Source organism: Ovis aries, chromosome Y (genome assembly GCF_016772045.2).
Source record: "Ovis aries strain OAR_USU_Benz2616 breed Rambouillet chromosome Y, ARS-UI_Ramb_v3.0, whole genome shotgun sequence".
Taxonomy (NCBI): Eukaryota; Metazoa; Chordata; class Mammalia; order Artiodactyla; family Bovidae; genus Ovis; species Ovis aries.
The window spans coordinates 5,527,897-5,553,760 of record NC_082741.1 but is presented as its reverse complement, the minus strand read 5'-3'; the positions used below and the strand labels follow the sequence as shown (position 1 = coordinate 5,553,760).

General features: G+C 46.7%; 1 protein-coding gene and 1 non-coding gene across 34 annotated transcripts in view; both read right to left on the bottom strand.

Annotated features, from left to right (window-relative positions):
• LOC132657141 (basic salivary proline-rich protein 3-like) overlaps positions 1-25,864 on the bottom strand; it is a 443,202-nt gene that overhangs the window by 268,598 nt on the left and 148,740 nt on the right. For 20 of the 33 annotated variants that reach the window (XR_009598989.1, XR_009599000.1, XR_009598990.1 and 17 more), the window contains one exon: positions 13,826-19,046. The gene's annotated coding sequence lies outside the window, so the exon portion shown is untranslated. Of the gene's footprint in view, positions 1-9,627; positions 10,607-11,127; positions 19,047-25,864 lie in introns of those variants that run through there. The other 13 variants (XR_009598996.1, XR_009599005.1, XR_009598997.1 and 10 more) reach the window with 3 other exon arrangements.
• LOC114111808 (U6 spliceosomal RNA) lies at positions 8,312-8,416 on the bottom strand. Its single transcript, XR_009599046.1, has one exon. It is a non-coding gene; the product is annotated as a U6 spliceosomal RNA (small nuclear RNA).

The window sequence follows — 25,864 nt, the reverse complement described above, 5'->3', positions numbered from 1 at the left end:
GTCAGACATGACTGAGTAAATAAAGTTACTGTAAGTCTTTGTCAGCAGTGTGCAAACCCCAGTTTTCCAGCGGTGCCATTTAACCTGCTTCTTCACCTGTAAGCCACCAGCGGTCCCTGTAACCTACCAATACGCCCTCCCCGGCATTCCCTGGCCTCCCAGAGGTTCCCCAGCCCCCTGTCACCAACACCAGTCCCACGCTCTCACGCTACACTCACCCTGTGCTCTGTTTGGTGAGACTGCTCAGTCCTCCCCTATTTGTGAGACCCACAAAAACTCAGCTCTTTAACCATCTGCCTCAGTGTTTTACTTCCAGCGGAGTCCACTGACCTATTTTCCTACCGTTAGCTAGAGTCACTTTCCCCAGATGGGGAATCCTGAGTCATGAAACGCTCTCACTGTGGAACATACGTCTTATTCTTCCTGGCAGCGTGGTGATGGACAGACAGGCCTTGTAGATGACGTTACTGACGACTTCTGCGCGGCCCTGGGTCCCCTGTGCCAGCCTACCTATGCCTGACACGCATTAGGCATGGCGTTCCATCTGTGCATTTCACTGCAGACTGACTTGAAACACCAGGCTTAACTCTTTGGAGACTTGTTTCAGGCTACACAGAGCGTGAGCACTGAGAACTACATTTTATGAGCAAAAACGTTCACTTTGCTCTCTTACAGTTTCCACAGGACAATACCACAGAAGGATAAAGATTTTTTTAAAATTTATTAAAACATTCCTTTTTATTTAGCTTTATGGAAATAAATTCCCCTGGTCCTTTTTTTTTTTTCTTTTTTGGCCATGCCAAGCAGCATGCACTGGAGCATCCCTGGTGGCTCAGATGGTAAACAACCTGGAGACCTGGGATCGATCCCTACGTCAGGAGGATCCCCTGGAGAAGGGAACGGCAAGTCACTCCAGTATTCTTGCCTGGAAAACTCTATGATCCGAGGAGACTGGTGGGCTAGAGTACATGGGATCACAAAGAGTCAGACACAATTGAGCAACTATCACTTAAGTGGCCAGCAGGATCTTGCGTCCCCAAGGAACATTGAACTTGGGCCCCCTAGAGGGGAAGTGCACAGTCTTAACCCCTGGACCACCAGGGAAGTCCCCAAATAGCATGCTTTTATAACTGGATGTCATTCTATCCTGACATAATGCAGAGTATGTCATGTAGATATATCCACTTTTTAACATCTCCCATGGAAGTCCTGCTTGTTTGAATCAAGAATATTTAGGTCTCAGAATGGCAAAACCCTTTCCTCCTTCTCACTCTTTGCCAACAAAGGGCCATCTAGTCAAAGCTATGGTTTTTCCAGTCATCATGTATGGATGTGAGAGTTGGACCATAAAGAAAGCTGAGCACTGAAGAATTAATGCTTCGGAACTGCGGTGTTGGAGAAGACTCTTGAGAGTCCCTTGGATTGCAAGAAGATCCAACCAGTCCATCCTAAAGGAAATCAGTTCTGAATATTCACTGGAAGGATTGATGCTGAAGCTGAAGCTCCAATACTTTTGCCACCTGATGCGAAGAACTGACTCACTGGAAAAGACCCTGATGCTGGGAAAGATTGAGGGCAGGAGGAGAAGGGGACGATAGAGGATGAGATGTTTGGATGGCATCACCGACTCAATGGACATGAGTTAGGGTAAGCTCTGGGACTTGGTGATGGACCGGGAGGCCTGGCGTGCTGCAGCCCGTGGGGCCGCAAAGAGTCAGACACCACTGAGCAACTGAACTGAACTGAACTGAAGTGCAGTGTATTCAGCTCTAAAACATCTGCTGATCATGTAGACTGATACTGTCAAGCTCACAATTTTATAAATTCATGTGATAACAATCAGTGACCCAGCTGACCCTCACTGCTGACACACAATCAAATTCAATTTGACCTTGAGGTGATCCAAAGAGCTTTCCACCTCCATGCTACATGCCACTGAGCGTTTATGTCCATCCACTGTGAGACACTGCTGTAAAGGAGCTCATGAATCAGTGAGTCGCTGCAGTCATTTCTGGGCTGATTGCTACCTTTGCCCTGCTACAGGGGACATACACCCTTAGCACAGACAGGACTCAGAAGACATCAGGGTCTTTACTTCTGACCCATCTGTAGGATACAAGTCTAGAGAAACGGGCTGCTTAGCTTACTTCTCAGCTAGACACTCCAAACGCACCTGCCGGACCCAGCAGGAGGACACTGTCTCGCCCTAGGCAGCCCCATAGTGTTGGAATGGGCAGAGTTTTTAAAAGGAGAAAATGATTGATATTTGTGTTTGCAATGGGCTCCCTGGTGTCTCAGATGGTAAAGAACCCACCTGCAGTGCAGGAGACCCAGGTTCCATCCCTGGGTTGGGAAGATCTCCTGGAGAAGGGAATGGCAACCCACTAACCACTCCAGTATTTTTGCCTGGAGAAGTTGAGCCTATGGAGAGAAGTTTTTAAAAGACACATGAGGTTTTATGTTAAAATTATATATTTTGAAAGCAGATTTTATGTGACAAATTATTTATTAAGGCCAAATAAATCGGGGCGTGGTCCTCGATGGTGGCTCAGCGGTAAACAATCAGCACAGAATGGAGGACACACAGGAGACGTGAGTTCGATCCCTGGGTCGGGAAGATCCCCTGGAGAAGGGAATGGCAACCCACTCTGGTATGCTTGCCTGGAGAATCCCATGGGCAGAGGAGCCTGGCGGGCTGCAGTCCATGGGCTCGCAAAGAGTCAGACACAACTGAAGCCACAGAGTGCACACAAACTGGGGTGTGTGAGTTCACAGCCAGCAGACTTGGTAAGTAAAGACAATGACTTCGCCATCAATGAGTGTTGACCTAGACCCCACCACCCCCCACCCTTTGTAGGTAACCACAGCTGAGACGTAACATGAGAGGTGAACTCACCACCATCACAATGGCAGTCAGTGACACATCTCTCCACGACTGAACACCCTCTATGACGTCTGCAGACCTGTTCACAGTCTATACTCAGGACGACTTTCCCTCCATTAGACAGAGGGTGATTCCAAATCGGGATTCAACGAGATGCCTGTGCTGAGCTCAAATAATTCACAAGACCTTTCACTGAGTCCAAGTGCCCACCCTTTCCTCACCAGCTCAAATGATTCATAAGGGCTTTCATTGTTTCTAAGTCTCCATGCTCATGGCCAGGTTGTATATAATGGTTTTGTGGGTTTCATTTTGCCTAAATAGATGTTAGGAAAAAAAAAAAAAACACAAATACCAAAGGAAAAGATCTGCTGTATTAAATCACGCACCAGAGCCAAGCTGTGCAACCGTGGCCTCTGGCATCAACCCTGCCTCTTCTACCACCATCCTGGTGAGCAAAGACACCACATTCATGTTTTGGCCTAGTTCAAGGTGTGAGTCCACAAGCTTGAAGCCATCAATGACGTCAACCCACAGGGAAGGGTTGACATCAACCCACTGCCAGCCTGTGAAAACTGAGCTCCACTGGGATGTCATTTTCTCTTTAATTGGAGGATAATTCCTTTACTGATGTCTTTTTTTTTTTTTTTTCCTTTTGGTCGTTCATCTGTAGGTAGGTCCTAAGCAACTGACTGAGATGAAGGCAGGTATTTGTGAGAACAGCACATGTTCCCAGACACCATGGGCCAGGAAAGCTGACAAGCAAAATTTATCATTACTCGTCCCTAACTCGTGTTTCTCTTTGGAGATTCAGAGCAGTGACCAAACGTCTCTCGATACTCATCTCCACCAAGGTTTCAAGGACACGGCAAGTTCACCCACTCCAGACAGAACTCATGTGCAGCGTGAGCAGGACCATAGTGACTGTAGCTGCCCACCGGGTAAGATTCCTCACCTTTTTCCTGGGGCTGGGATCCTTCCAACATCCACCAATCCAACCACAGACCTGAGGTGTGCCCCTGAGGAACCCCCTTGCCAACCTCCTCCCATGACTCAGCTACAGATGGAGACCCATGAAATTTCCAGATCTGTTCAGTCTGTACTTAGTACGAGCTTTCCTCCACTAGACAGATCTGTGCAGTTCAGTTCAGTCACTCAGTCGTGTCTGACTCTTTGCAACCCCAAGGACCACAGCACGCCAGGCCTCTCTGTCCATCACCAACTCCTAGAGTTTGCTCAAACTCACTTCCATCGAGTCGGTGATGCCATCCAACCATCTCATCCTGTGTCGTCCCCTTCTCCTCCTGCCCTCAATCTTTCCCAGGATCAGGGTTTCTTTTCCCATGGGTTGGTTCTTTGAATCAGGTGGCCAAAGGATTGGAGCTTCAGCTTCAGTCCGTGATTCCAGTTCAGGATTCAACAGAATGCCCTTGCTGAGCTCAAATAATTCACAAACCTTGTTCCCCACCAGCCTGATGAACCAACACGTCAATTCCTCAGGGAAACCTTCTCTGCACACCCAAAACAACACAGGGCTACCAACAGAACTTCCCATATTTTTAATGAGGTATCTCTGTGAATATTTGTTTAGTGTCTGACTCCTGGATGGTTTGACAGTTCCCTGAGGGCATGGGTTTTGTTGAAGGGGAACTTCAGGTTCATTCAAGTAGTAAGTGCCTGAAGATGTTTAATGAGAACCTTTGAATTTTTCTTCATTTTTATCTCATTAATTTTTTTCTTTCCTATTGAATTTTTCTTCATTTTTATCTCTTTAAATTTTTTTTTTCCTATTGACAGCTGAAACCGAGAACAGCATCTCCCTGTTTTCTTGCTGATTTTTGATTCCTCCTCTGGCACCATCCATAAACCATTTTCAACATGGATTTGAAAGAACTGGGCATTGGCTATGTTCTTCTCCATTTGAATGGGGGGAAAAAAAAAGATCCTTTCATTCAAACAAAAGCAGACCTTCCATGAACCCATCTGTTTTGCAAACTGTTAACTGTTGTATCTCTCCCAGGAACTTTAAGTGAGAATCATGACGCCACCATCAGACTCTTTGTGCGGAAACTAAAGATGTCAACCCGATTCACAAAAGGCCATTAAAAAAAAAAAATATATATATATATATATACACATATATATATACATATACATATATCCACAACAACCAGAATATGCAAACACTGTCATTTAAAGATTCTTCCAAGATTCAATGCTGGGCCACTGAAGCACAACTTGCACATTTTCGAGAGTTAAACAGAAAGAAGAAAAATAAAACAGACAGGCAAGCTCCTTGTCACCTTTCCAACATTTTCCCCACACATATCCCATCATACCGGAGCTTCTAAACTAGGCGGCCTCTTCATCAGATTCACCTTAGCAGTTCTGGCGAGAACTAGTCTTCAGAGTGAGAAAAATACAAGAAGTCAAAAAACACAAGAACACTTTCCACGGTGTCCTCGGCGCACATGGCCAAATCTTCCCATCTGGCACATTCTACCCTGACGGTGTTTTGTTGTTTTTTTCCCAAAACAAACACAGTAGCATTTCTGTGAGGCAACGAGCACAACTGCTTTTAATTGTCACAGCCACTCACTGCCATCGGACCTGGCAGGGTGAATCACTTCCACAGGGGAGAAATACGGCTGTCTGGTTCGAATTAATGGTGCACTCACTCTTGTGATATGTCGGCCAAGACACATGCATCCAGACACGCCACACTGGTAACAGCTAGCAGACGCTCAAATGTGATCACCACCTCTAATAATTATCCGCAGAACTGATGGTGAAGCCAAAGCTCCGATACTCTGAACACCTGATGTAAACAGCGAAAAAGATGGTCTTTTCCGGTCCGTGGTGCTGGGAAAGACTGAAGACAGCAGGAGAAGGGGGCGACAGAAGATGAGATGGTTGGATGGCATCACCGACTCGATGGACATGAGTTTGAGCCAACTCCGGGAGATGGTGATGGACAGGGAGGCCTGGCGTGCTGCAGTCCGGGGGTCACAAAGAGCCGGACACGACTTAGAGAGTCAACGACAATATCTAATAATTGCTTTGTCCTTGTACTATAGAATTTCTGTAGAGCAAAGAGTTTATTACAAACATATCCAAGCACGTGCATAAGTACACCACACAAATTCTTCAGATTTGACTTTGATACAATAAAACCTAAATATGACCAACACAATTATGTAATTTCGAGACATTTAAATATTCAGACATTAAAAAATAATACTTGTAGATTTAATCCTCATCAGCCAGTTTTAGGCAGAAAAATAACACTGACGATGTGTTTGAAAGACAGCACAGCCATCTGAAAAAGGATGGTGGTGTGGTTTAATAAAACTTGCCACGTACACTGCCAACTCCTGCACCGGGAATACAGGAACCCCTCAAATACTTGTGGTGGGTCAAGCATTGTGGGGAAAACCATGACACCCAGTGGGCAAAGACTTTCAATGCTGCACGAATGGCTCTGTGTCCCGTCTTCACTAGTCCTTCCTCCACCCCATCCGTCATCCATCTATCAACTCATCTAGACATCTAACCATAGAAAGAAATTCATAATATGGAAACAGGCAATGCTTTCGTAAGCAATTTTGTATTTTCACACGCATGCATAAAAATTATCCTTTTTATCTGAAAAAGCGTGGATGCTAATGTATAGTTTATGCCCGGATATATGGTATCTGCATCAATGAAACTCCGTAAGTCTATGTCTATAGTACATACATCCATTGCAAAGAATCGTTTAATCTTCATTCATGATCAGAATTCATTCTGTGCTGGCCTACTTTTTTTTTTTTTCTTCTTTTGGGGGAAAAACCCTCAGAGGAAAGTGAAATGAATCACTCCACTTGGTGAACCCGTAAAAGCAGCAAACGTTATGTGTATATGGAACAGAGCAATCCATGATAAAAACGGGGGCCTTTGGATGAGTAAATTTATTTTTACATTTGTTGTTGCTCTTTTCTTGGCCAGCTTCATTCATTGACTGTTTTTCCTCCTGGATGTCATTACGTATGTAAGCCTAAGAAGGTCTATCAGTAGTGGTCCTTTAGGAAAATTTCCAGATTCCGACCTTATCACAAAACTGATCCAGGACTTACACCTTGTTCCTGAAGCCCCTGAAATTGTGTGTGTGTGTGTGTGTGTGTGTGTGTGTTGCTCAGTCGTGTCCGACTCTTTGTGACCCACCATGGGACTGCAGCCCACCATGGAATTTTCCAGGCAAGAATACTGGAGTGGGTTGCCATTCCCTTCTCCAGGGGACTCTTCCCTACCCAGGCATGGAACCCAGGTCTCCTGCATTGCAGGCAGATTCTTCACCATCTGAGCCACCAGGGAAGCACCTGAAATTACAGTGTCTTCATCTGAAATAAGGGATATTGATGGACCGGGGTTATTACCATATTGTTGACTATATTCCCTCCACTATACATTCTCTCCCTAATTTATTTTATAACTGGCATTTTGAGCCTCTCACTCCCCTTCACCTAGTTCCCGCATCCTGCCAGCCTCTCGCCTCTGGCAAGCATTAGATTGCTTTCTGTATCTGTGGGTCTCTTCTTGTTTTGTTGCGCTGGTCCACTTGTTCTATCTTTTACATTCCACATGTAACTGAAAAAAAAACTACACTAGTAATTTTTCTCTCCTTTATCTCGCTAAGTATAACACCTTCCGAGTCCACCCATGTTGTTTCAAATGTGAACATTCCATTCTTTTTTATGGCCAAGTAATACTCCATTGAATATATCTACCACGTCTTCCGTATCCATGCATCTGTTGACGGACATGTAGGCGGCCTCCATGTCCAGGCTACTGTTAACTAGCACTGCTAAGAACACTGGGGTGCATGTAATTTCTGAAATTAGCGCTTTCACTTTCTGTAGATAAAAACGCATGAGTGAAAATCGAGATCACACAGTACTTCTTTTAATGTTGCTGAGGAACTTCCAAACTGCGCTCCACAGCGGCTGTGCCAATTAACGTTTCTACCAGCAAAAAAAAAAAAAAAAAATCTACCAGCAATGCCGGAGGGTTCTCTTTTCTCCATATCCTCACTAACACTTTTTGATGGCCATTCTGAGTGGTGTGAGGGGATACCTCACTGGGATTTTGACTTGCGTTTTCCTGATAATTAGTAATGTCCAGCCCCTTTACAGGTGCCTATGGACCATGGGCATGTGGTAATCATACCTTCGGCCCATTTTTTCACCGGACTGTTTTATTGTTTTAATATTGAGTTGTATGAGTTTCCTCCCCTCCCTCCCTTCTCTCTCTCTACACACATACACACACACACACAAATCTTAACCCTTTCAAGCGTAACACTTGCAAATATCTTCTCCCATTCAGTAGGTTGCCTTTTTGTTTTGCTGATGGTTTCCTTAACTGTGCAAAAGTGTTTCTTAATTTTTAAAAAAAAATATGGAATGCTTCACAAATTTGCATATCATCTTGCCCGGGGGCCATGCTAATCTTCTCTGTATCACACTGGTGTTGTATACGTGCTGCCAAAGCAAGCACTGAAAAAGCGTTTTAGCCTGACCTAGTCTCTTTTGTTTATTTTTGCTTTTGTTTCCCTTCCCTGAAGAGACAGATCCAGAAAATTACTGCTGAGATTGATGTCAAAGAGCACACTGCCCATGTTTCCTATGAGGAGTTTCATGGCTTCAGCTTTTACATTTAAGTCTTTATGTCACTTTGAGTTAATTTTTGTGTATGATATGAGATAGTGGTCTTTGTGGTTGTTTAATCGCTCAGTCGTCTCTGACTCTTTGCGACCCCATGGACTGTAGCCCTCCAGGCTCCTCTGTCCATGGGATTCTCCAGGCAAGAATACAGGAGTGGGTTGCCATGCTCTCCTCCAGGGGGTCTTCCCGACCCAGTGACTGAGCCCATGTCTGCTTCATTGGCAGAGGATTCCTTACCACTTAGCTACCTGACTGCACTTGCCTGCCTGCTAAGTCACTTGAGTTGCGTCTGACTCTTTGCGACCCCATGGGCTGTAGCCCGCCAGGCTCCTCTGTCCATGAGATTCTCCAGGCAAGAATACTGGAGTGGGTTGCCATTCCCTTCTCCAGGGGATCTTCCCAACCCAGGGATCGAACCCATGTCTCCTGCACTGAAGACAGATTCTTTACTGTCTGAGCCACCAGGGGTGTTGATTTACTGGGATATGACTCAGCCATCAAAAAGAAGGAACTAATGCCATCTACAGCTCCACAGATGGACCGAGAGATTCTCACACCATGTGTGATCCTTCACCATCTGAGTCAACAGGGAAGCCCAAGCCCATCCCTTCTCCAGGGGATCCTCCTGAGCCAGGAATCGAACCAGTGTCTCCTGCGTTGCAGGCGGATTCTTTACCAGCTAAGCTGCCCTGGAAGCCCTCTGGAAGCCCCTAGTGAGGTTCAACAACAAGTGAACAGATAATACAGTCTTATACCCATACAACAGAATACTACACAGTAATAAACAGGAATTTACAATAGTAATAAATAGCAACAAACAGCAAGTAATAGTAACAAATAATAAACATTGATCAATAGTAATAAACAATAGTAAATAGTAACAAATAGTAACAAAGAGTAAGGAACATTACCCAATAGCAATAAATAGTAGCAAACAGTAACACAGAGTAATAAATAGTAATAAACAGTAATAAACATTGATCAACAGCAATAAAGAAATAGTAGTAATAGTAACAAACAGTAATAAATAGTAGTAAATAGCAATAAACAGTAATAAACAGTAACCAATAGCAATAAATAGTAACAAACAGTAACACAGAGTAATAAACAGTATAAAGAGTAATGAAGAGTAATCAGCAGTAATAAACAAGGAATGCACTGTTCATACACACAGTGAAATGGATGCATCTCAAAAAAAACATCATGCTGAAGGGGAGAAACTAGACAAAAGATTACACACTGCATGATCTTATGTAAAACCCAAGGAAATACAAACTACTATATAGTGAGGGATCAAAATACAAACTACCGTATATCAGTAGTCTGTGGAGGGAGGAGCAGGAGAGATGAGTTAGTGTACAAGGGCCTTAGACAAATCTTTGAAAGTTACAGGGATGTTCATTGCTTTGAAAGTTACAGGGATGTTCATTGCTTTGACTGAGGTGAAAGTTCGAAGGGCATATCATGGGTCAAAACGGTTCATGTTACAGACTCTTAACATGTGCAGCTTAGTACTTCCCTGGTGGCTCAGCCGGTAAAGAATCTGCCCCCAACGAGGGAGACCTGGGTTCGATCCCTGGGTTGGGAAGATTCCCTGGAGAAGGGAAAGGCTACCCACTCCAGTAATCTGACCTGGAGAATCCCACGGACTGTACAGCCCATGGGGTCGCAAAGAGTCGGACAGGGCTGAGCGACTTTCACTTCCACGTGCAGTTTATTTTCTGCCAATTATATCTTAAGTTCTTACAGATAAAAGGATCCAGTGCCTTAAAAAGGAAAAAAAGGATCCCCTAATGAAGACAGAACATTATTCACCGTAGCTTCTGCTGAAATGATGACACTGTTAAAGGGCTGTGAAGATTCACTGCTTGAAGCAGCCACTTTCACACCACACCTTCCATCTGAACAGCGTCCACCATAAATTATTCTCATCGGTAGCTCAGAAGCATTCGTACTCTCTTCCCAGCCTCCCTCACTGGACAGATGAGGGCCTCAGATCATCACAGGGGTAAAACGGCTGGTCCTGGAACAGACCCAAAGTCAACAGTAGTTGAAGTGAAGTAGTAGGAAGTGACAGAAAGCCTGCATTTCTTTAGCAATTTTACTGGGCTCTCCAGGTCATGTGATGTATGTATAGAAATTCTAGACTCACACGACAGAAAGAAGAACCAGAGGTCAACTTGTCAGTTGCCTTGCCTCTAAGCCCCAGGCAGATACAGGATTTCCCAGCTACTCGGGGTCTTCAGTTTCACTCTCCAACCACAAACAAAAGGCAGTAACTTGCCATCCACGTTCAAGGTCAGAGCTCCCAGCAAAATCTGGGTGCCATTTGCTCATAGTTACAACAGAGTTCAACAAAGGTAAAATGACCTTGAGGAAGAGAAAAAAAAAAAAAACCACTCTCTGGCAGTCAAGTGGTGATTTTGTTTTCTGTGATTATATTCCTTTGGATGGAAAAGAATTTTCAATGCCAGTGTGATCCAGAATTTTACATTAGCAGTAAGGAGCTAGCTTTTTAAAGACACGATCTTGAAGCAATCCTACCGTGTACTAGGTTTGCAATCTGGGACAATACAAGAGGTCTCTTCATGAAGGTCACGTCCAGTCAAAACTCCAAGCTCAATTCGAATTCCAGAACCACTTGGATTAGTAACTTTCAAATTAAGGGAAATTCACATTTGGTTAGTCATTTTAAAAGGACGAAAAGGAAAGCAACGGTAGTTCTGAGGTCAAGTTCCCAGTTAGCTAGAGGAAACAACGAGGGATGCAACGAAAGGTTGAAAATGTCATGGGACATGTGATCCTTGAAGCCAGCCAGCGCTTGAGGAAAGTTTCAGATTTCATCTTCTTCTGCGTGCAGAACGGCGCTGCTCAAGTTACAAGACAAAGAACCACAATTCGATTACAATCATCTTGCTTTGGCAACTTACCTCTGGCCTTATAAAACACGACCTTTTTCCTGACGGTCTGGCGTCTTTAACAACAGAGAACCCAGCACAGATGAGGACAGGAAGACACCTCCGAATCAGGACGCGGTTCGAGGGTGTAAATCCACCACCCAAAGGACGATGAGAATGGTGACCTTCACGTGCAGCCCACTGACCTTCAGAAACCCACAGCTGACTGTTCACAGGACCCGTCAGCAAACACAAACTAATACCATTTTACTGAGCCACCAGGGAGGCCCGTTCAAAGCCCGGACGTTATCCCTGAAGAGGAATACATAGATTTATATCTCACTGTGATGGGCAACCTGGAACCAAACCAGGAGAGATAAAGGAATGTACTTAGTACTGAGTGAGTGAATGGTAGGCGCTGAGCCGTGCCCGACTCTTTGCCACCCCATGGACAGTAGCCCACCAGGCTCCTCTGTCCATCGGATTCTCCAGGCAAGAATATGGAGTGGGTTGCCATTTCCTTCTCCAGTACTTACTATGGGGTCACAGTAAGCAAATTTCATTTGTCTTTAACTCTTGTGAAAATTTGTGAACACGGTGCCGATTGCAGCGTCAGTTCCTCGATGGTATGTCGTGCCCTCTTTGGGTACCAGTCAGTCTGCTGACCCTCCCCCTTCTGCCCTGGTTCATCTGTCTGTGGTCCTGTCTGTGATGCCCAGAGCTTTGCTCCTTTTTTCCATCTTCCTGCTTTTATGAACATCTCCCTTTACAGAACCGAGAAGCCACTGGAACTCTGACGTCTGGATGTCCCCAAACCGCCCATTCCAAATAGCCCCCATCTTTGCTTCCGTCTGCTGGGAAAAGATGGAAGGCAGGAGGAGAAAGGTACGACAGAGGATGAGATGGTTGGATGGCATCACCGACGCGACGGACATGAGTTTGAGCAAGCTCCGGGAGTGGGTGATGGACAGGGAAACCTGGTGTGCTGCAGTCCATGGGGTCGCAGAGAGTCAGACGCGACTGGGTGACTGAGCTGAACTGAACTGTCATCGTCTGGGATGTCTTCATCTCAGGCATCTTTGATCAAACATCCCTCTCTCTGGCCACGGGTGGTTCTATTCCTGTAGCCCTTGTCCTGCAAACATCTTCCATCTCCAGCCCTCTAGTCTCTTTATCCTCTCCCCTACATTGTCCAGTCGCCTTCTGTTTCTGCAGGTTCCCGGCCCATGCCTTCAGTTCCTGTGGCCCGTCATTTTACGCACATCCTCCTAGGAGCGGCCCAACGCTAAGCTGATCTATGTCCCCCGATATCAGCTTGTGCCTGCATTTGCTCCTTAGCTGTCACAGATCTCTCTGGGGGATGTGTACTACCTCCATTCGACAGATGAGAAATCTGAGAAAGGGATATGCCTAGAATTACATCAGAGACTGGAACTGGGTACCCTGGCCAGTGCGCTCATCCGCACACTGAGGGCTCCCGTTACTGTCTAGTGAAGAAACATCAGCCCATCTACGCTGGTAAATGGGTGAACAGGGTTTCGGGGGTCTGGCTAGCCATGGTTCCCAAGCAGTGGCCGTGGCCAGTGTAGCTCATGAAACCAACAAGCAGGGCGGAAGATACAAAATACGGAGCATCCAGCTTGGGGAGAGTCAGCCCTCGTGGTACTTGCCTTTGCTTCCAGTTTCTTGGATGCCTACTCCATCCTGATACCTCGTGCAATTTTTTCCTGAGTCTTTGGATAAGATTCTGCTTCTTTTTTTTTTTTTTTTTTTAAATTCTTAAACCTTAGATCCCATGACTACAGCCCTCATTCTCAGCCCAATTATATCCTTTCCTTTATCTAAGGGGCTTCCGTGGTGACTCGGGTGGTAAAGAAATCCGTTTGTGATGCAGGGGACGTGGGTTTCATCACTGGGTCGGGAAAGATCCCCGGGAGAAGGGCATGGCAACCCACTCGGGTATCTTGCCTGGAGAATCTGGTTGACAGAGGAGCCTGGCGGGCTCTATGGGGTCCATGGGGTCGCAAAGAGTCAGACACGACTGAGTTCACAAGCGTGAAGAGGAAGCACAAGTCCTCACACTGGAACTTCTGAGTGTGAGACGGACGTGAGAAGCCTGCGCACTGCGATGAAGAGTAGCCGCTGCTCACCACGACTAGAAAGCACAAGAGTAGCAACAAAGACTCACTTTGGCCAAAAAAGAAAATTAGTAAACCTCTTGTCATAGCGTAGCTTTCGATTTACAGGAAAGTTGCAAGAATGTTACAGAGTTCCCTCCTATTTTAAGGTGCTCCGTTTACCTGGAACTTTGTCATAACCGATGAACTGAGACCAACACACTATTATTCACCGACATCTGTACTTTATTTGCCTTTCCTTGGCACCCCACTCCAGTACTGTTGCCTGGAAAATCCCATGGGCGGAAGAGCCTGGTGGGCTGCAGTCCAGGGGGTCTCGAAGAGTCAGACACAACTGAGCGACTTCACTTTCACGTTTCACTTTCATGCATTGGAGAAGGAGATGGCAACCCACTCCAGTGTTCTTGCCTGGAGAATCCCAGGGACGGGGGAGCCTGGTGGGCTGCCGTCTATGGGGTCGCACAGAGTCAGACATGACTGAGGCGACTTAGCAGCAGCTTTCCCCTAAATGTCCCTGCGTTGCACCGGGATCCTAACTGGGCTATCACATAAACTTTTTAAGGGTCACAGCTTCTTGGTCTCCTTGAGGCTCTGACGGTTTCCCAGACGTTCCCTGGCTTTGATGACCTTGATAGCTTTGAAGGATGCTAGGCAGGTATTTTGTAAAACATCTTTCCATTTCGTTTTCCCCAGCATTTTTCTCATGATTACGCTGAGGTTACGGGCGTTTTGGAGAAGGATCACAGAGGTAAAGTGGCCTTCTCACCCACATCATGTCAAGGTCACATGCTGTCAATAAGACATGACCCAGTTGATACCGACCTTGATCACAGGGCTAACCAAGCATTTCAGGTTTCCCCACTGCAAAATCACCCATCATCTTTTACGTCTGAGGAATATTTTTAAGCATAAAAGAGTCAAGTATTAACTTCAGAGTATCTACATCACCATCAGATGTGGTCATACCTACAGGCACTGTGACTGGTCCTTTGAGGAAAATCACCTCGATTCTGTACAGAGACAGACAGGCATGGTGAGGGGGGTAGGGACACAGAGACGACCCAGTGCTCCAAAGAACAGGGTCTTTCGAGGGACCCAGAGGACACAAGCATCTGAGGTTGAACAAGTATCCTACACCGAACGCGGAAACAGGAAGCTGAGCAGACAGACAGGACAATATGCTCATTATTTGGGAAGCAAGTTCGGTTGCTGTCACACAAAGACTCGAAACACACCTGATAGGCTAGATGTTTGAGTCTCTCTCCTGGGACACCCCAGAGATATGGCTGTGTGGTTAAGGGCTGGAGGGCTAACTTTGCAATCCTCCACATGTGACTCCATACCTGTGAGTTATGGTCCCCTGGTGTATCTGTCTTAATATCTGTGAGTTAAGGTCTCCAAAATCACTGCAGATGGTGATTGCAGCCATGAAATTAAAAGACGCTTACACTTTGGAAGAAAAGTTATGACCAACCTAGATGGCATATTAAAAAGCAGAGACATTACTTTGCCAACAAAGGCCCGTCTAGTCAAGGCTATGGTTTTTCTAGTGGTCATGTATGGATGTGAGAGTTGGACTGTGAAGAAAGCTGAGTGCTGAAAAATTGATGCTTTTCAAGTGTGCTGTTGGAGAAGACTCTTGAGAGTCCCTTGGACTGCAAGGAGATCCAACCAGTCCATTCTAAAGGAGATCAGTCCTGGGTGTTCTTTGAAAGGAATGATGCTAAAGCTGAAACTCCAATACTTTGGCCACCTCGTGCAAAGAGTTGACTCATTGGAAAAGACTCTGATGCTGGGAGGGATTGGGGGCGGGAGAAGGGGACGACAGAGGATGAGATGGCTGGATGACATCACTGACTCGATAGATGTGAGTTTGAGTGAACTCCAGGAGTTGGTGATGGACAAGGAGGCCTGGCGTGCTGCGATTCATAGGGTCACAAAGAGTCGGACACGACTGAGCAACCAAACTGAACTGAACTGAAGGTCATCTGGACCACCATTTGTCAACGGGAAGGAAAGAAGAATAGAAGGGATCTGAACTCCTTTCTCAAAAACCAGAGGCAGAAACTGTTCAGAAATGGTAATGTGGTTACCATTCTATTCCACTGACCTGAAGTTAGTTAACGCTGGGCCGCATACCAAGCTACATGGTAGGTGGGCCGTGTATGAACAGGATCTAACTGGATGCCTGTCTGCTCGCTAAGACTAGCTGAGGTTTATGTGGATAAAGTACCTAGAAAAGAATGGATAAGGGGAGAATAAACTGGTTTAAAAGGAGCAGGTCTTCCTGGAGAAGGAAATGGCAACCCACAGCAGTATTCTTGCCTGGAGAATCCCATGGACAGAGGAATCTGGCGGGCTATAGTCTATGGGGGGGGGGGTCACAGAGTCAGACACGACTGAGTGACTCACACTGAGATATTTGTATTCTTCATTTATATAATATGTACTTAAATTATATGGCAGAAGAATAGTTAATAATATGGGAAAATGTTCCTGATATTTTACTGAGTAAATAGAACATAGCAAAGTGTATTAGAAAATAACATCAACTGTGTTAATCTAATTTGGCTTAAAAGAAAAACTACATACATGCACAGAAAAAAACTGAAAAGCTATCTATCAAAACTTTGATAGACAATTTCTCTGTGCCTCAGTTTAAAAGTGAGGATAATGAGAGGACTTATTCCATGGGGTTGTGATAAAGAGTAAATAAAATAATAGTTATTAAAAAAAAAAAAAAGGAGCAGGTCTTTAACTCCATATCTGGAGTCAGGTGGCTTGCCATTTGTTCAAAGAGAAAGATGGCATCTGCAGCAAAGCTGCAAATACCACGGGCGTCCTGTTCAGTTGACTCATCAACACGCTTCTCCAAGTCCGCTCAAACAAGTCAGTCCAATGGAGCTGAGACAGAAAACAAAGCGCCTGAAATTCTCCAGCTTGGATGGTGGCCCTAGTCTCTGTTGCTAATGCAACATCAGCTTTGGGTTCCGGTGTTTCAGTAATAAGGAGACCAGCTCTCCAGGCTCCGATTCTTTCTACCCTACGAATCTTCGCTCTGCGGATCATGCAGACACAGGTGGAGCTTCTCACAGTTGCCTCTTGTGATTCTTCCAACCGTGCACTCAGGTCTCGGGGAAATAAGCTCACTGCCCCCAGCTGCCCCCAATCCTATGTTCACCCGACTCTCAGAATCTCCCACTCTAACTGAGGGGAATCATTCGGACTCTGGGACCCAGTGGTGTCAGAATCAGCTCCGAGGCGGTATCAGGCACAACCTAAGATGCAAGACAGGCGATACTTGCGCCGTTTCTGACACGCAGGGGAGGGCCAACAGCCCCCAGGAGGAAGGGCGGAGGGAGACCGCAGTTCACACCTGAGCATCGTCTCGGTTACCTGGTCTCCGCGGCACGGCTCCTCTCGTCATGCGGAGGTCTCAGGGTTCACTGAGAAACCGAGACAACTGCTACCCTCAAGCTGGCTTCTGGTTGCCACTCCTACTGGGGCTTCCTGGGCACAGGTCAGGTAGAATAGTAGCAAGACTGCTGAAGTCTCCAACACGGAGAAAACAGAGGATGAGATGGAGGCTAAGTAATGCACGGACCCGAAAGGGCGCCTGACAACAGCTAGGAACGCGGAAGATCCAAGACCTTGCCCTTTATACCCACCACGGTCGACGGTCTACAGCAAGCTCAGCAAAAGCAGCTCTGTGCGATCTAGCTCAAGGGACTGAATTCAAGAACCCATCGCTGACAGTAGCCTGATAGTATATTCCAGTGAAAGTCATGCCTGAGCCTGCTGCAGTAAGAATGAGCATGGAATACTTCTGCAGCAGCAGTCATACATACCAGCACGAATTCGGCATTCTCTGAGCAGTTTGGAGAGGTTTTTTATAGGCATTCACCGTCAAACGACATAAATTCAGTGTTTCATCACTGACTCATCTAAATGAGAAATGGGGAAAATATACAGGAAAACAAATTCATAATTTTCTGACTTACAGACAACGTGAAATTAATGACAACCGTTTCAAGACCCAAGACAAACGTCTTTATTTCAAAACTAAGATTACAACTGAAATAAATCTTCAGTTCAGTTCAGTTTTCAGTCATGTCCGACTCTTTGCGACCCCATGAATCGCAGCACGCCGGGCCTCCCTGTCCATCGCCAACTCCCGGAGTTCACTCAGACTCACGTCCATCGAGTCAGTGATGCCATCCAGCCATCTCATCCTCTGTCGGCCCCTTCTCCTCCTGCCCCCAATCTCTCCCAGCATCAGAGTCTTCTCCAATGAGTCAACTCTTTGCGTGAGGTGGCCAAAGTACTGGAGTTTCAGCTTTAGCATCATTCCTTCCAAAGAAATCCCAGGGCTGATTTCCTTCAGAATGGACTGGTTGGATCTCCTTGCAGTCCAAGGGACTCTCAAGAGTCTTCTCCAACACCACAGTTCGAAAACATCAATTCTTTGGTGCTCAGCCTTCTTCACAGGACAAGTTAACACAGCCTTCAATTTCAAAGGTGTCCAAAATGAACTCACGTGGCTTGATAATTTGCTGAATTTACTGAAGCAATGTTCTGGATACCTTGAAAACATTTCACCTTACTCTGAGCCTAATTAGAAAGAAACAACGTGATTGACTCTTTTTCCGCGATGAGAAATGAGGAGGGTTTTCTTTCCTCTGTCATACAGGAAACACCGTTTTTATTAAACGACGTCACAACGGTGTGTCCTCTGTGCATACAGGGCAAAATCATCAAATGCCACCTCTTCCTTTCCCGATGTGAGTGGCATGCGGATGTTCAGTTTAGCTTTAAGATCTACTCCGACTTTAAGATCTACTCCAACTCGGGCAGAATGTTAAGCATTTCATTACTATACATGTGCCCCGTTCTACTGTTTAGATTTGTTTCTTCGTAATTACAAAGTTGCACCACCACAGCTAGCCAAGTAGATGCCACGTCAGTGTTCAAGGTGGATGAATTACAAAGTTGCACCACCACAGCTAGCCAAGTAGATGCCACGTCAGTGTTCAAGGTGGATGAATTACAAAGCTGCACCACCACAGCTAGCCAAGTAGATGCCACGTCAGTGTTCAAGGTGGATGAATTACACGCACAGTCTGCCTAATGAGGCACAGGAATGATTGAGCAGAGAGACCGAGGAACTGGTGATAGTTCACGTGGAACCCCTCAAGGCTGTGAGGGGAGGTGCCCACGCACGAATAAGCAGTCTGCACACTGTGATTAAACAAAACAACAACAACAAAAAAGGGCGCGAACGCATCGCGTCCACAGGCACACATCCAGAGCGGGGAGGAACGCTTACCTCAGGGGTGTCCTTGCAGCTTCCGACGGACCCGCGCCACTCAACAGGACGGAAGTCAAAGCCACGTACTTCTGCAGGTCGCTGGGGCTGGGTTTCCCTCTCCTGAAAGCAGAGGTTTCCTCATCAGAATACCCCTCCCTCAGCATGCTGAATCAACCCCTTTGCTGCAGATTGGTCTGATACGATTTCCAGCCCACTTGTAGGAGGTGGTAACAAAGTTGTGTTTACACGTAAAGCTGTTTCGACAGACAAGTGCAACTGTGGTCGGGACGTCGTCATGCACGCCAACAGTTAAGGGAGGTGCCAGTGGGTCTGGCAGGGGCGCTTGAGACTGCACACACACCCGGGGGGTTGAGAGGACTGTCCCAGAGTGTTCCATCTGGGCAAGGTGCCTCTATGCGCATCTAAATGGCCGCTGCAAACCCTGGGGCATTTAGCTCCAGACTGCGCAAGGTGCCGCTTTGCCAGCAGTGGGTGGAAAACCACGCTTCCCGGGTCGAGTTAGCGCTAAAGAACCCGCCTGTTGACGCAGGAGATGTAAGAGACACAGGTTCGATCCCCGGGTCGGGAAGATTCCCCTGGAGGAAGAAATGGCAACCCACTCCAGTGTTCTGGCCTGGAGAATCCCATGGACAGAGGAGCCTGGTGGGCTACAGTCAACAGGGTCTCAAGAGTCAGACACGACTGAAGCGACTTAGCACACACAGACTCAGAATGGAGTCCACAAACACTGGAACCTTCACTCCCCAGGGAAGGGTTTCCAACAACAAGCTGTTGTCAATGCGTCCCCATCACCGGCACCAACGTGTGGCTCTCGATTTACCAGGCCAACTCTTCAGAGAATCAACTCGTAGAAAGGTTCGCCTCAACCATTCCTTTCATCAACCCCCTTGCCTGGAACGATCACCTAGTATCTGAGCGTGGTATCTTTTTATTGGCTTATTAAGAGATGAAACTCCAGTACTTTGGCCACCTCATGCGAAGAGTTGACTCATTGGAAAAGACTGATGCTGGGAGGGATTGGGGGCAGGAGGAGAATGGGACGACAGAGGATGAGATGGCTGGATGGCATCACCGACTCAATGGACGTAAGTTTGAGTGAACTCCGGGAGTTGGTGATAGACAGGGAGGCCTGGCGTGCTGCGGTTCATGGGGTCACAAAGAGTTGGACACGACTGAGCAACTGAAATGGACTGGACTGAACTGATCCTGTACTCTTACTGCCTTGTGAGGTGATTATTGTAATTTCTGCCATGAACCTGTGCTAAATGATTGGTCAAGATGACCACAGTGTCTAACCAAAATTTGCTGCTCCAAGAAAACACCCTTGTGAAGACTATGGTTTCCGTTTATGATGCATGAATGCTTGCTGTCCCTGAAAAAGGACTTGGGGGAAAATCTTTTTCTTCTTTTTTCCCCATAATCTGGGAGGAAAATTCCTAGATAGGGGCAACGAGAACAAGAAATAATGGGACTGTTTTGCATGAATTTCTTGGTGCAAAAGACCATGACACTGGTGGCACTGATACTGATAGAAAACTCACTCAAGGTTTTCAGGATAACTCTTCAGGAGAAGGAAACGGCAACCCACTCCAGTGTTCTTGCTGGAGAATCCCAGGGACAGGGGAGCCTGGTGGGCTGCTGTCTATGGGGTCACACAGAGTCGGACACGACTGAAATGACTTAGCAGCAGCAGCAGCAACAGCAGACTCATGCATTGGAGAAGGCAATGGCACCCCACTCCAGTACCCTTGCCTGGAGAGTGCCATGGACGGAGGAGCCTGGTGGGCTGCAGTCCATGGGGTCACGAAGAGTTGGACACGACTGAGCGACCTCCCTCTCCCTTTCCCTTCAGGTTTTGAGCTCTTTCAGAAATAAAACATGAAAGTTACAAGTCCACACATCTCCTTCTGTTTAATTAGGGAAAATGCCCTTGGATAGTAGTTTAGAGACATGAACAACCACTGGCTTCTTTCAACTTGTCCTGCCTTATATTGTGATATCAAATTGCATGTAATTATCCCTGCATGTGTCTGCAGAGGACTCCTATAAAGAAAACCAAATTTAGTAACTGCAAGATACTATCTGTTTAATTGAGTGTATCAGTAACTTTCCATCTATAGTTCCCAGATAGCACTGGAAAGTATGAGGGTGAAAAAAAATATCACTGACTTTGTTATTTCCTCAGGCAGCAAAGAGATCAGTGGTATCTGGCCTCTTTGAGGCCTATTGATAAATCAGTGTCTGCATTTTGAACTGTTGCATTTGAAACACCACCGGGTTGTAAGCTGGCACTCAAAGCTTTTCTTTGTAAAGTTTTGCAGAGTTGTATCCACGACACTCACTCACAGTTTCTACATGTAGAATCTGGCTTCATGGAATAACTCTCCTGTATCCACTTTGATGTAACAGTGTTGCAGAATCCTGCATTAGAAAAGAGGGCAGAGGGACTTCCCTGGCCCACTTGTGGTTAAGAACCAGCCTGCAGGGGGGACACACTTTCGCTCCCTGCTCTGGGAAGACCCCACGTGCCCTGGAGCAACTGAGCTGTGTGTTACAAGCACTGGATCCTGGGCTCCTGTGTCCATTCTCTGCAACAAGAGAAGCCACCCCGTGAGAATCCCAAGCCCTGCAACCAGAAAGGAGAGTACACACAGAAACGAAGACCCTGGACAGCCAAAAATTAAAGAAAGATAAGAAAATAGAAAAGAACAGGGGGCATGATCTCCTGGAGAGAGAAGATCCCCCAAGATGCTCCCTGCCCTTGTGGTGATCACGGTCACCCGGGGTCCTCTGTCTGCAGGGGAGCAGGGAGCAGGCAGAGAAGACGGAGGGGCACGTGGCCTGGGCCATCCCTTGAGGGGCCAGCATGCGGCCCTACCGTGAGTCCCACCACAATCTTCTGAGTGTGCTGATGCCCCCGACAAGTAAGGGTTTGCTCCCTCAGGCAGCACATGTTCTTCGGGACCCCGGGATTCACAGCACAGACCTCAGTACAAGAGAGACACCTCGCCCGCATCTCCTGAAGCAAGGCCAAGTGTTTCCATTCCTAACACCCACCATTAGGATACTTTGTTTTTAATTTTTTCATTTAAACACAGAGTATGTGCGGTTCTTTTTACTCCTGTTCCCTTTGTTCTGTTGACTGAAAATGACAGCAATTCTTAATCCCTTAAAACTGAAAGTGTTACTCATACAGTTGTGTCAGACTCTTTGCGACCCCCGTGGACCGTAGCCCTGTAGCCCACCAGGCTCTTCTGTCCATGGGATTGTCCAGGCCAGAATGCTGGAGTGGGTTGTCATTTCCTTCTCCAGTGGACTGTCCTGAGGCAGGTACCCAATCCAGGTCTCTCACATTGCAGGCAGATTCTTTACCCTCTGAGCCACCAAGGAAACCCCTCTAATAAAGTGAAGTGTTAGTTACTCAGCCGTGTTCCCCTCTTTGCAACCCCCCATGAAGATTGGTTCCAAATAGGAACAGGAGTGCATCAAGGCTGTATATTGCCACCCTGCTTATTTAACTTATATGCAGAGTACATCATGAGAAACGCTGGACTGAAAGAAACACAAGCTGGAATCAAGATTGCCGGGAGAAATATCAATAACCTCAGATATGCAGATGACACCACCCTTATGGCAGAAAGTGAAGAGCAACTAAAAAGCCTCTTGATGAAAGTGAAAGAGGAGAGTGAAAAACTTGGCCGAAAGCTCAACATTCAGAAAATGAAGATCATGGCATCCGGTCCCATCACTTCATGGGAAATAGATGGGGAAACAGTGGAAACAGTGTCAGACTTTATTTCTTTGGGCTCCAAAATCACTGCAGATGGCGACTGCAGCCATGAAATTAAAAGACGCTTACTCCTTGGAAGAAAAGTTATGACCAACCTAGACAGTATATTCAAAAGCAGAGACATTACTTTGCCGACTAAGGTCCATCTAGTCAAGGCTATGGTTTTTCCTGTGGTCATGTATGGATGTGAGAGTTGGACTGTGAAGAAGGCTGAGTGCCGAAGAATTGATGCTTTTGAACTGTGGTGTTGGAGAAGACTCTTGAGAGTCCCTTGGACTGCAAGGAGATCCAACCAGTCCATTCTGAAGGAGATCAATCCTGGGATATCTTTGAAGGGAATGATGCTAAAGCTGAAGCTCCAGTACTTTGGCCACCTCATGCGAAGAGTTGACTCACTGGAAAAGACTCTGATGCTAGGAGGAATTGGGGGCAGGAGAAGAAGGGGACGACAGAGGATGAGATGGCTGGATGGCATCACTGACTCGATGGACGTGAGTCTGAGTGAACTCCGGGAGCTGGTGATGGACAGGGAGGCCTGGCATGCTGTGATTCATGGGGTCGCAAAGAGTCGGACACGACGGAGTGACTGAACTGAACTGAACTGATGGACTGTAGCCCACCAGGCTCCTCTGTCCATGGGATTCTCCAGGCAAGAACACTGGAGTGGGTTGCCATGCCCTCCTCCAGGGGATCTTCCCAACCCAGGGATCAAACCCGTATCTCTAACATCTTCTGCACTGGCAGATGGGTTCCTTACCAGTAGCACCACCTGGGAAGACCCTTGATCCCTTAGACCTTTATTAATAAATTATCTATCGAATATTGATGGGTTAGTAAAACAAAGGCCATTATGAATTTCACTGAGCTAACCAATGCATTTTTCGTATGGAAATGTTTGTCTGAAGCTATGTTAATGTACTATGCGTTTACCCCAGACTCTGTCTTCAAGTTGGTTCTGAGCCTTTGCCTTGACAGACCAGTATGTTCTACATTGTTGTCTTAATCTGTGCTAACGAAACTATATATTTGGGTGGAAATCTGCCTTTCCTCAAGACTCATGTCGATCGTTTTATGGCCCGGGATGGCTCACCTGGTGCCAGTCTCTGAGTTTTGAGACATTTCCTTCCTCTGATTAGCTGACCACTAGTAGCTATACAACATCCGTCTAAAGACTAGCCGGAGGGCTCTCTTTCCGCCCCCTTCTGGTGTCTGTGTCAGAAGCTTTCTCTCTCTCTTTTATGCTTTAATAAAACCTTATGACACAAAAGCTCTGAGCAATCAAGCCTCGTCCCTGGCCCCAGATTGAATTCTTCTCCTCCGGAGGCCAAGAATCCCGGCGTCTTCTGTGGTTAAGCAGCAACCTTTCACGCCCAAGCAGGAAAGGGCCGAGTCGGGGTTCAGGCTGCTTGACTGGTCATGCTTCCACGGCCCTCGCTGCCACAGAGGCCATTCCACCTGCACAGACCCCAACTGGCCACCAGCACAGCCCCTGGCAACCACGGTCCCAAAGCCACGAGACCTCTTTTCCCAATTCCTTTTAAGAAGGGTTGTGGACAAGGCTGTCAGGGCAAATGAAGCTGGTTACTACGACAGTTACTACTCTCCCAAAACGGGGCCACGTGCTCCAAAAATACATCGAGAGCAACTTCTTAAGTTTTTCTTTCTGTTTTTCTTAAAAACGGATCTGGAGATGGAGGGATGAACTGTAAGAGTAACAGTGAGACACACAGTGGACTCTCGACCATCTGAGCCACCCGGGAACCCCACGTAAAACAGCCAGCCTGTGAGACTTTGAGGTATGAGGTAGTATTGCAGCCACGCGTTCCGGGAAACAAACTCACTCCGAAGGACGATGTAGATCGTGGAGTGCAGTTGATTACACCGCTGGGCCCCCGGCAGAGTCTCCTCTAAGCCAAGGACCCCGACCAGGTCTTGTGAAAACCTTATATACCCTAAGTGTACGTGTCCAAACCTACTTCCCCAAATTCCCAGAATCTAGTCTGAACAAAGGAAAAGAAAGATACAAAGTTAACCCGTGATTCATATGCCTTTAGACCTAGGTAGTTAACAATAGACAATTATCAATAGGCCTGTGGTCATATCCCAATAAGCAGAATAGAATGTATGATTCTATTCGGTTACACAGACAATTAGGGTGTTACTTGACAGACAGTCTAGGTACGAGCCCTGCGGCTCTTCCTTCTGGGGCGGGGGGTGGCAGGGGGGTCTGGTTTTCCAGTTAGTAAGTTGTTTCCATAGACACTGGGCATAGAGCTCAAAGTCCACAGTCCAGTCCAAGAAAATAGGAGTCCTGCTTTCAAGATGGAGCTTGTTCTGTCTGTTTCCTCCTTCAGTGAGGAGGAGGAACATACAGCCGATTCTTGACTGTCTGAGCCACCAGGGAACTCCAGGTAAAATAGAGGAGAATTTGCTGTATGAAGTAGGGAACTCAGCCTGTTGCTCTGTGACAACCTAGCGGGGTGGGACGGGGTGGCAGGGGGGTTAAGGAGGGAGGGGACATATGTATACCTGTGACTGACTGATGTGGATGTATGGCAGAAACCAACACAAAATTATAAAGCAATTATCCTTCAAGTACAGAAGGAAAAAGAAAACCATATGATGCCCTCATCAGCTGCCTCACCTGTCTTCTCCTGGAGCAGGGCGACACTGACTCGTGGAAGTGAGCCGCACTTTGTCTCTATCGTACTGACAGTCTCCTCCACAGTCAGGTTTGCAGGGAGGACAGAGGGGCCCTCTTTGGAAAGTTATTAGGGTTAGCTGTCTGCCAACAGCAGAGGTGTCAGCAGAAACTCGTGTGTTTTAACATCTCAGATGCTAGGACCTCGGAGACCTCTCCTAAGTGTGTGGATTCACCGAGACACTTGGTCTGCCCGGCATGTTCTATTTAAAGTTTCTTATGCATCGGCGAAGCACTCGAGACTTCAAAGGCCACTTCGACACCGGTTGACGTGAGTCAGAAATCTTCTGCATTCACACAGCATGAGTCACGAACCGGTAAGAGCTTGCTGGGGTTTTCCTCAATGCCTATAATTCAGGGAAAGTGGGTGCCGCAAGCTCTTTTTGAAGAGCCCTTCACAATGCTTGCTCAAGCTTTTAAAACGGC